Source organism: Elaeis guineensis, chromosome 3 (assembly GCF_000442705.2).
Source record: "Elaeis guineensis isolate ETL-2024a chromosome 3, EG11, whole genome shotgun sequence".
In the NCBI taxonomy this organism is placed as follows: domain Eukaryota; kingdom Viridiplantae; phylum Streptophyta; class Magnoliopsida; order Arecales; family Arecaceae; genus Elaeis; species Elaeis guineensis.
This window is the reverse complement of record NC_025995.2, coordinates 79,787,320-79,799,618: the sequence shown is the minus strand read 5'-3', so window position 1 is coordinate 79,799,618 and position 12,299 is coordinate 79,787,320. Positions and strand designations below refer to the sequence as shown.

At 35.9% G+C, this 12,299-nt stretch overlaps 1 non-coding gene across 1 annotated transcript; it reads right to left on the bottom strand.

The window, feature by feature from the left end:
* Positions 1-6,575: 6,575 nt before the first annotated feature.
* LOC140856739 (small nucleolar RNA R71) lies at positions 6,576-6,682 on the bottom strand. The gene has a single exon (XR_012140343.1). It is a non-coding gene; the product is annotated as a small nucleolar RNA R71 (small nucleolar RNA).
* Between the last annotated feature and the right edge of the window lie 5,617 nt (positions 6,683-12,299).

Here is a 12,299-nt window from a genome sequence, read left to right as displayed (position 1 = left end):
ATTTCTCAAGCAACTCATGGCATCCATACGAATGAGAAAAGAACCAAATAATGTGGCTCAATCAGTTGCCCATGAATCTACTACATCCCAAAATGGCCTCAATATCTTTAAATTATTTTTTGAGTATCTATTTATTTCATCAATATCGAGAGTGATTTTTGGTGTAATGATAAAGTTGCTTCACCGTGATCTGAACGTTGTGGGTTCAAAATACGGAAATAATCTCTCCATTGTGATCTGCATATATCCAACCGCCCTCAGACCCATCTATGACAAGAAAGCTGTACATTAATTGCCTACCCTTTTTTATTTATTTCAATTACTTTTCATGATTATTTGTACAGTGATCTAAAAAGAGACTCCAATTCCTAGAAAGATAATCTCAACCCTCTACCATTCCCGATCACTTGTGAAATGTCAGCAATGTGACCTATAAAATGTTAACTTCAATAGAAAGATGGTAAGAGGCACAGAAAGAAGGAAATCTCAACTTGGTATGCTACTCGGGACAGATTAAGAGCTCCTTTTCTTCCCCAACCTCCAACTACCAAGGGGCTCAGTGATCGTTTCCTCTTTGGTGAATGCTCAAACTTTGGGAGCTCTGCAGACGTGGAGATGATGAGAAGTGCATGCGTCAACCCCATCACAAGGTTGAGAACCAAGCCACAGGCCTCCATGAAGAGCTAGCCATGATACGGTGATTTAAGGAAGTAAAAATTGAAACACAAAGTAACATATACACATAATAGATAGGCAGATTGATATGGATATATATATATATATATATATAGATGAATGCATGTATACAAAAAGGGAGATAATATAATTAAGATCTCGCCCTTATTTTTGGAAAATATCCTCCCCTTCAACTTTCCCACTCAAATGTGGTGATAGAATTAAGGTCTTCCTCCCTTTTATTTGGGAAAATATCTTCCCCTTGAACATTCTCACTCAACCGTAGTGAAATTACTTACACCCTGTCTGGAAACTAGAATCCTATAAGGTTATATTTCTCTACCATGTCTCTCAATCAACACAAGGATTCTCTCCTTCCTCTTTTAGAAGATTTTATTTTTTTTTGATTGAACGGGAGGTAATATATCCACCTTTTTTTGTTACAAACTTAGTATCATCCATAGAGTTTGTACATTAGCTTTGTCTAGTATTCTCCATGCATCACATACCATACACGTGGATGATCAAAAAAAAATTACAATGCCATGGATTCGTAATGATGGATTTATCATATTTGAGATACTATTATTTCTTATATGATTTTTTAGTATGAGTACATTATGTGTTGACTATATATGTATATTAATGATTGATGATATATTTATATGGATACATATGATATACTTATATTGATCACACTATAAAGTGGAATTGATTGATGAAATCAATATGTAATAATTAGATGAAAAGGATATGATTTGAACTAACGTTATCATATGGAATAGCCTCCACGGACTTACGCATGAGAATTTGATCTAAGAAAGATCATATATGAAAATTTTGATCCAAGAAAGATCATAGAAGTTTGATCCGAGAAAGATTAGAAAAATTTGATCCGACAAAGGTCGACACATGATCTTGATTAGTCCAAAGTCGAAAAGAAAAAGAATAAAAAATCTAAAATTATAATAAGAGGAACAGATGACAAGATATGAAGCTAATGCTAAATAAAAAATTTCACTTGTTGGCATACGATGACAAACCTCTTTTATCAAGACATATGTTTGATACATGTTTATATAGATATTTGAGTTATTTTGAATATTTGATATATGATTTCATACTTTATGTTTATTACTATTTTTAAATTTTATTATTATATTGATATAATGTGTGTGAATTCTTACTGAGCTGTAAAGCTTACCTCCCTCTATTTCTCTTTTCTTTTTCGAGTTATAGGATGCTTATACTTGGCTAAGCTTGAGATCTCGATTCAAAAGAAATGATTAGATAGAGTATCATCAATAATAGTTGGATGACCGAATTATGTAAATTATATAAAGTTTAATATTTATTAATATAAAATAATTATTATAAATTGAGATCAATAATATTTATGGGATCTTGAGATTGTAATGAGTTTTAAGATCTTGTATATTCTTTAGGATTTTATCCTAAGGAGTATGCGGCCATCACGTATTTGATTCGAATGCTGCATTCAGAATGTGCTAATTCCAACCCACCTTTTCATTCTTGTTCTGTACGGCCAATTGCCTTTTAGTCCACATCTCTTCAAATAAATAATTATTTTCAAATTTTTTCCAGATGATTTAAGCCAACTCACATTTTACAAAGAGGTGATCTACTATTTCTTCTTCTTTTCCGCATAACAAACAATGCATGGGTCCATTCCATCTATGCTTTTTCACATTACCTACCATCAGAATTCTATTATTGAACACCAGCCAATTGAATATTTTCATCTTTTATGGGAGTGGCAATTTCCAATTAAATAGCTGCGAATCCGGATGTCATACCCCGTGGCAGAAGAATTTATAACATTTGTTGACTGAGAAAGTTGTAGATTTGTACCCCAAGGCACAAGAATTTATAACATTTGTTGACCGAGAAAGTTGTAGATTTGCACCACTTCCGTTCGATCTTATCCTATACATTCCTGGTGGTAACTTCACTTTGTATCCTCATCTCAAATCCTCCAGACCTCTTGCTGATAATGAAATTTGTGTGATTTTCACTGCTTATAAAATCAGCTGCCGTTATTTGTTGGTTCTTTGCAAGGGTGAATAAGACTGGAAATGGACTTTTCAGTTATCTATACAGAATCTGTCTGTTTCCCCTCTCCTATAATAGTTCTTACACTAGTAGAAAACAACTCTCTTACCTGGTTGATATCTTTCCATGTAGGGGATGCGTTCCTTAACCTTCTTGCTTCCATTACACTTGGCAAGGTGTGATTGTATTGTGTTCTATATATCAATTGCCTCCAGTGTCGTTCAAGCTCCTGGTAGAACCTCCACCACCATTTTTGTAGTAAGCACTGATTGAAGAGGCAAAGATTAATTACTCTAAGTCCTCCATAGGCCTTCGGTCTACAAACCTTTTTCCAATTTAGAAGATATATATAGTCCTTTTGAGCATGAAGTGCTTCCTTTCCAGAGGAAATTTCTTCTCACCTTGTCTATTCTTTTGATTGTTTCAGTATTGCTCTCCCTCTTATCGATAGTCGTTTCTCTTTCCAGCGGAACAATTTCCGCTCAACCTTTTGTTCAATGAATTTCCAGTCTGATGGTCTTAACTTGGAATGATGAAGCGGAAAACAAAGATATTTAATAGATAATTGATCAATATATTAATATGATATAAAAAATATTAAAATATTTATTATTTAATTTTTATTATTTAATATTTAATATTTTTTTTAAGAATTATTGATCATGAGGAATTATTCACAAACTAACCAGTAAGGTTTCCAACGAATATATATTATCGGCCCACAACATTTGCAGTGATTAACAATGGTGGATCCATGTTGAAAAATGTGAGTCAATTGACCCCACATAAAAATTTAAAAATATTAAATATATATATATATACTATTAAAAAAAATTAAAATTGATCTCATTAAATTTATAAATTGACCTCGTAACCCATGTAAAATTTTATAAGTAAAGAATAAAAAAAATCACATAATAAAAATAATTACGATCCACAATTTTTTTCTTTAATAACTCAATATATCACTGTCACGTATCATTTTCAAAATATGAAAAGCCGTGGAGGACAATTATAAAAATAAAAAATTTTAATGTGTTTTTGTTGATGTAGAAATAATACTATATTCGATTTAATTTTTAATATTTTTAATATTTATTTTTTATTTTATATTAATTTTATAAAGTAAAATTTTTGGATCTGCTATAGGTGACAAAACCCAAGACCAAGTTCAAGTTTTCGGTCCAAATAAATGTGAGATCCAGATCAAAAGATAGCAACAATACGGCCCACAAGAGCAAGCCACGGTCCAAAGAGCAAGCCGCGGTCCACATGCGGCACACAGAAAAATCTGCACGATCCATGCACGGCGTACAGGGAAACTGCTGCATGGTCCACGTGGCACACAAGAACAGTAGCATGCGGTGTATGCATGCGGCTCACAAGCAGGCGTGCGGACGCGGGTGCAAATGCGAGTGGGTTCACGCGGGCATTCATGCGACGAACGGGTGCGTGGCCTTCGTGCAAGCGCGGGCACGAGTTCATGCAAGGCTTGTTGCATGAGGGCCTGAGATGCGATTTAAACTGCCTGGGACTGGTCGAGGCGGTCTTCACACAGGTGCAAGTGTGTGCCTGGGACACGAGGGGAATGGAAAGACTTTAGGGTTTTAAAGGAATTTAAAAAGTAGGTGGCTAGGATTTTGGGATGATATAATCTAAGAAGGAAAATATTTTGAGATGTGAGAAATTTGAGGAGCTAAGAGTGTGGGATGGCTAGGACTCTAGGAGGTTTTGAAGGCTATAAAAAGGGACGTAGAGTGGCCTATGAAAGAGGAGATTGAAAGAGAAAAACTGTAGAGAATTTTTGTAAAGATAAAGAGAGAGTGTTTGCTAGGTGTTGAAGTTTTGAGAGAGAATTTTTGATGGCATAAGAAGGTTCCGTATCTTCTTCTTCAAATTCTTCCCCAACAATCAAAGAAGATGGAGCTTTTAGTGACAAGCGAAATCCAACCCATGAGCAGTTAAATCCTTCATCCTCGGAAGAGTAAATGAACTCCTTAAGATCATATTTGTATTTTATTTTTTTATCCTTATTGTGTATTTTATTTTATTATGCAATCCACTACTTGAACATTATAAGGCTACTTTCTTTTTGAATAATATTAAATATTTGACAAACATGAATAGTTTCTATGATTTTATTCATGTGTTTAAATAGTAGTATTCATGATTTCTTGATGTCTGATCTCGAATAGTTTATGACTACGTAGAGACGAGTCATGATCTAAGAATATGATTAGTGCTCAGTGAGATAAGATATATTAAGAGCAAGATCATAGATTTATTTTTTTATTATCACTACAGTTTGTAGTTTATAGTGATTTAGATTGTTTTGATTAAAATACTAATCTGTGATTAAAGACAGATTCAAAAATCTGAGGCACTTTCTTCTACTTAATTTTTCTAAAATTTTATATTTGTCAACTTATTTTTTTATCTTTTTTAAATTTTTAAATTTTTATTTTTTATCATATTTTCTAATTTGAATACAATTCAGCCCTTTGATCTCTTAGGATTCGACACCTAATCTCATCCTATTCTATATAATAGTTGAGTCAAATTAAATTATTATTCTTTGATGCTTGCGATAGCAATTAAATTTTATTGCCGTTGCCGAAAATCATTGGCACGGTTGTTTTAACATTAAAAAAAAATAAAAAAAAATCTCATAATAGATATAGTGATATTGGAAATAAAAATAAAAAAAATATATTTTTCTTGGAGATCTTGTTTGTTGCATTGTATTCTCGTAACAAATCTTAAGGACGCAAACTCTAACACAAAATAAGATAGGGATTTCATCACCCTTCCTTGACCCACAAACAAGAGTCCTTCATTTTGCATTGACCTAAGCCTAAATAAAATCAATTAGACGTTAGCCCCTAAAGAATTCGAGCTCATTAGGATAAGAGAATCTAAAAATTGAACTGAATTTGAAATTGATCAATCAATTGGTGTCTAAGAAAAATGGTTCAGAGACTCATTCCTGAAGAATGGTGGTTATTTAATTAGGATCGTTATGAGAGCATGGGGAGCCTTCCATCAATCTTACACTTATCTGGTCAATTGGATTGGTTAACTTTAAACTTTAAGTACTTGAAGGTTACCTTAGAATAGTTAGGAACTATTTAGATTTAGGTTAAACCTTAGCTAGAGTTTATCTTTTGTGCGAAATTTGTTTGCAATTAGAATCAAAAAAAAAAAAACTAAAAATATTCCTCTTATCTATCTCTTAGATTTAGGTTCCTCTAGATTTCTCGCCTTTTAATTTCTTGTTCCTCTTCTGTTTTCTACAAAAAGTAAAATTAATCAAAAAAAATTAGGATTCTTCTGATCTAAAATTTTTGGTTGTATGCTTGGTCGTCGATCTTTACAATCAGAACTGTAACCATTAGACCAAAAAATTAAAAAAACCCTCAAAACAATTCAATCTATATATATGGCTGAACATGGTAAATCCAACCCTCCTCATCAATTGAAAAAGCATTTCACTTCATCCTCATATACCTATTCTCCTTATATTTAGATGCCTCCCGTAGAGGCCTCCCAATATAATATTAAGTCTAGTGTTATTCAAATATTGCCTTCTTTTTATGGACTTAGTAATGAGGATCTTTACAAATATCTAGATGAATTTCTTGAGATATGCTCTACTGTCAAAATCTTGAATTTCTCTAATGATGCTCTTAGGTTGAAATTATTTTTTTTTTTGCTCAAGGATAAGACCAAACATTGGCTACATTTATTAGACTTAGTAACCATTTCAATCTGGAACCAACTCCAAAGAAAATTTCTTAAGAAATACTTTTCAATTGAAAAAACTAATCAAATTAAAAAAGTCATCACTAATTTTTTTTAGATGTGATGGAGAATTATTTCATGAAACATGGGAAAGACTTAAGAATCTCATTCGTAAATGCCATCACCATGCTGTCCCTAAATGGCAATTAGTTCAGTATTTCTATGATGAATTATCAAAGAAATACTGACAAATGATCAACACCTCATGCGGAGGGATATTCATATTAAAGAATGAGGTTGAGGCATGGTAATTATTTGAAATTCTTAGTGAAAACTCCCTACATCACATGTTTGCCACCTATCAGACACTCCCATGTCTAGACCAAAAAGAGGTGGAATTTACGAGGTGAGTAATTCCATAGACATCCATAGTAAGCTGGTTGAACTATCACAGAAACTCGACTGACTACTTCAGGTCGGGTACATCTCTACCCGATCCATACATATGCAAGATGTTTGTTCCACATGTTTTAATCCCACCCATTCAACAAGTGAATGTCTGACTGTACACCAATTCTCTGAGTTTGTATAGAAATAAATCCATCAAGCTCAAACTCAGACCAATTATCGTCCAGGATAGTCTATTCTCCAATATTTATAACCCAGATTGGAGAGACCACCCTAATCTTTCTTGGACACAACAACCAGTTGCAAAATCCCCATTTCAAAGAGCAAGTTATCCAATGAAGCCTACAAATAGGCTTCCTACCCCCAATACCAAAGTAGTCCGCAACCTTCTCCGAACATGGCTTTTGAGAAAAATAAAAGAGCTAGAGATGAACACCAGATCTTCCACTTCTACGCTCAATTGATTCCCAAGCTAGAGATCCAAATAGGTCAACTAGCTACTGCCTTCAGTAGGAGGGAGGAAGGAAAACTACCTAGCCAGTCCATAAGTAACCCAAAGGGATAATACATGGCTGAGAGCTCTAATACCCATGAAATCTTTTCTAAGCAAGCTAAATCTATAATGACTCTTAGGAGTGGAAAGATCTTTGAACAGCCAAAAAGAACCAACAAGCTAGAAATTCAAACTGACTAAACTCGAAGCATTCGACAATGAGAAAGATCTTAAGGAGAGGGATGAACCAACACCACCAGCACCTACACTTAAGGCTCCATTTTCAAGTGCTCTAGAATCTCCTCTTCCTTTTAATAAGAAGGGAGGAAAGATAGATGAGATATTGGAATTATTCAAATAAGTTCAGATTAATCTTCTTCTTCTGGATACAATCAAATAGGTTCTAGCTTATGTCAAATTTCTGAAAGATTTGGGCATGCAGAAATACAAATTCAGATCATAAATTTCAAAGAAAGTTTGTCTCACCAAACAAGCTAGTTTAGTTTTTCAGTATGCTACCCCTCCTAAACTTAAGAACCCAGGTGCCTTTATCATTTTCTGGGTTATAAGGGACCTTCACATTGAAAAAGCACTTCTAGATTTAGGGGCAAGTGTTAATCTTCTTCGTAGCTCGATGTACGAACATTTTGGATTTGGTGAGTTGAAATCCACCACTGTTACTTTGCAACTAGCTGATAAATCTATTAAGATACCACATGGGATGATCAAGACGTTCTAGTCAAGATAGATGAGTTTTACTTTTCAGTTGATTTCTTATCCTTGACATGGAACTTTGTAGCAATCCTAGATGGATTTCCATCATTTTAGGCTGGCCCTTCCTAGCTACAACCAATGCTTGTATCAATTATAGGACAGAGTCATGGACGTCTCTTTTGGGAATAAGAAATTAAAATTGAATGTCTTCAGTGCTTTCGAAGGACCACAAACTGATAATTATTTTGAAGTAGATATAGTTAAGGATATAATGGAGGAAGCTACCCCCTCAATTCTTTCTTAGGATCTCATCCACACCTATCTAGCTCATTTCGGAGTGGATGACTTTAATGTAGATGGGTATGTCGATGAAGTGAAAGCTTTGTTAGATACACCCTACTCCAAAACTATCCCACCATGGACTATAAAATATAAGCCACTATCCGAGATATCAAGCACTCTGATAGTTCTCTCATTAGAATCACCACCTAGTCTAGAACTGAAGCTTCTTCCTGTCACCCTCAAATATATATTTTTAGGACCCAATGACACCCTTCCGGTGATCATTGCATTAGATTTAGCCCCTGATCAAGAAGTGCAACTAGTAGGTGTTCTAAAAGAATATAAAGAAGCTATTGGATGGACTATTGCTGATCTGAAAGATATTGACCCTTCTATTTGCATGCATCATATCAATTGTGAGACAGATGCCAAATCATATAGGGACATGCAGAGAAGACTAAACCTTAATATGAGGGAGGTGGTTAAGAAAGGAGTGGGTTGAGGAGATACTTAAAGATTCTAGAAGTTTGGTTGAAGACTCTAAATTTAGCACTTTTTGGGAAGGCAACCCAATTTCTTCATCTTAATTTCTTTAGATTCAAAAATAATAAATTGACTAAGTTACATTTATTTGTAGGGACTTGGATTGAAATTTTAAAGGCACGTATCAACTCAAGAGTATAATTATCCTAGATGATATCTCTCCTTGTTCTTCCTTTTTGTATGTCACACTTTATTTTTTTTACTCCATTGAAGATAATATCGTTTAAGTTGGGGGGAGGGATAAATTAATAAATCCTCGAATATGTTCGTGATTATGTTCATGATTATGTACTTGATTATGCTTTAGGCTTGAGGTTAATCATGTATTTTAAGAAACAATTGATGCACAGTCTAGAGGATTTTTGAAAGATTGAAAGATCAAATATTAAGAAAACCAATAGATACTTAAGTTTAGAACAAAAATTAATTTCTAAGCATTTCTAACCCTCCCTATTAATATCAAAGAAGAATCTATTTCTTGTGTGTACAAGTGTAGTATGTTGACGTATGTAAAAATTTCTTCATTAAATAAAAAAAATTATTGAATAATAGCAGGTTTTAAGCATTTATCACTGAGTAACCGGACTTCTTTACCTAAATAAGCATTGATGTTCGCATCAAAAGGTAGAAAATGTAAAAAAATCTTATTGTACAGTCAGTTTTAACTCATAGTCTTTTGACTCGAGCTAGTAAGCATAAAAGATGTTCTACACCTAATGCCCTAAAGCCAACTGATTTGAAAGTCATTGGCTTAAAACTTATTACAAGGATAGATAGCAAGCTTAAAAGATTAAGACATTGCACCGATTGTACATGCAAAAAAAAAAAGAGTAGGAACAAATGTGCATGAAGACAATACATCAACATACTCGAAGTTAGATGATTAAAAGATATAAGTAGGGAGTCGGTCAAGAAAAGTCTCTAAAAAATTTTATGTTCTTACTTAACCACTCTATTGGATAATATTAATATCCCATGACATACTTCACTAATTCTCTGGCTGAATATCATTTGCCTTTAAAAATTACCTAATAAAATACTCTTCTCTAAGTAAAGAAAGTACATGACACTGACTTTTCTCTTATCCGAGGATGAGTAAAATTCAAGTTGAGGGTGTGATCAATATATTAATATGACATAAGAAGTATTAAATCTTTATTATTTAATCTCTATTATTTATATTTAATACTTCTTATATTTTTTTTAAAAATTATTGATCATGAAAAATTATTCACAAACCAACCAGCAAGATTTTCAATGAATACATGTTATTGGCCCCCAACATTTGCAGTGATGAAAGCCAAGACCAAACCCAAGTTTTTAGCCCAAACAAACATGTGATCCAAGCCAGAAGATAGCAATAATATGGCCCACAAAAGCAAGCCACGGCCTAAAGATCAAGCCATGGTCCATAAGCGGCTCATAGAAAAATCCATGCGGTCCACACACAGTGTATAGAGAAATGACCATGTGGTCCCCATATGGCGCACAAGAACAGTAGCATGTGGTGTACGCATGAGCACATAATGTTGAGAAAAATATCTCGAGAATCGATTCATAATAAGTTCAGAACAAAGTTCAGGACGACGAACGAAATCCAATGAGTCCAAGAGCAGCCCAAATGGAGTCCAAACAGCGAAGATACGCATGAAGAAAGTCCGAAAAGGAGTTGGTACGGCCATGGGCCATCGAAGGGGCCCATGGGCCAGCGGCGGCCCAGCATGGATGCATGCGGGCCAGCCAACCAACCAGCGAACTCGGTGTTTCATGGTCCACTGTGGACCGACGGTCCATGGGAGGGCATGTGGACTGAGCCCCCATTTCTTAGGTGTTTTGCATGGTCCATGATGGATCGACATGGTTTCTTTGGCCGTTTCTCACTATCCATGGGCTTTTTTGTGGATCGGTGTATGATCGAATGATCGTCTTCATTTGTGGGCTTGATCGAATGCTTGGGAGGCTTGATCGAGTGTAGTAACGGCTATAGGTGTGTGATTTGATGGCTGAGATGGCTTGCAGCATAGATCAAATGGTGGCTGAGCTTCTAAGGTTCGATCAGAAGTGGGATTCCAATGTTGCTTAGCTCTTGGACCTATAAAGATCCTATAATGGCCTGAGGAGAAATAAGCCGAGATAGGGCACATGGCAGACATCTCATAGGAGGTCTGAGAGGTCATGTAGTCGAGAGGAGGCCTTGGCAGTCGCTAAGAGGGTTCGGCAAGTGTCGAGAGCAAGCAGCCCACAAGCAGACGTAGGCAGAGCATCAAGGGTAGAGCACATCATCAAGTAGAGTGAGGCAACGATCGTGTGAGTGGTTATGAGGGCATGATATAGCGGTTTGCTCCATAGGAAGCATCCAAGGACGTCGAGAACCCTGATACCGGCAAGCCTGTGAGAGGGTCTCCTTGAAAATTTTGGGAGAGCTTTTGTGAGGGTAGCTTCTAATTGAGAGAGGTTTATGTACGGAGAGTTGAGAGTATGAGGATCTCCTCTTGTACTTATTTTTTTTTCATAATGAAGGTTGTGTACCCCATGGAAGTAGCACTTGGGCTATTCTATATACTTGATTGTGTATTTCTATTTTTTTTTTTTCTTCCTACTGCAGTGATGGTACCAGATCTGCAACAAATGGTATTAGATAATTGGTATCAGAGCTGGGTTGATACCAAGCACGTATTATGGCGGTGGTGATCAAGATTGAAGATGGAGAAAATAGGCGCAATCAAGATGAAAATCAACCGCAAAGGTTGATCGATACTCTCTTGTGTAAGGAGCTGTCTACATGGAGGATGCCAGTAGGAGCCCAGTGCAAGATAGAGCTCAGGTGGAGATGGATTAGGCACGAGATAAGAGACTCGGGAGGATGATAAGCGACGTGCCAAGAGGCTATCCAAGCGGATTTTAAATCAGAGGATATGATGGAGATGGGATCAAGCGGCTTGGTTTGACGCCTATATTTGTCCATCCATGAGTAGTAGGCATTTGTCCCAGGGCATGGGGACGGGATCATACAAGAAGCTCTCAGAGTTAGATGGAGGCTGAATATCGATTCGAAGTGGAGATTGTTGAAAAAAATATCTCAAGATTAGATCTATAGTAAGCCCAGAACAAGTTCAGGATGATGAATGGAGTCCAATAAATCCAAAAATAGCATAAACGGAGTCCAGACGATAAAGATACGTACGAAAGAAATCCGAGAAGGAGTTGGTACGACCCACGGGCTGTCGGAGGGGCCCATGGATCGGTGCAGCCGGCGGCGGTATGGGTGGCCTAGTGGGTGTGTGCAAGAGCGCAGCCTAGCATGGGCATATGGGCATGTGCGGGTCAGCCCAACCAGCTAGCAGACTCGATGTACCGTGGTCCACCGTGA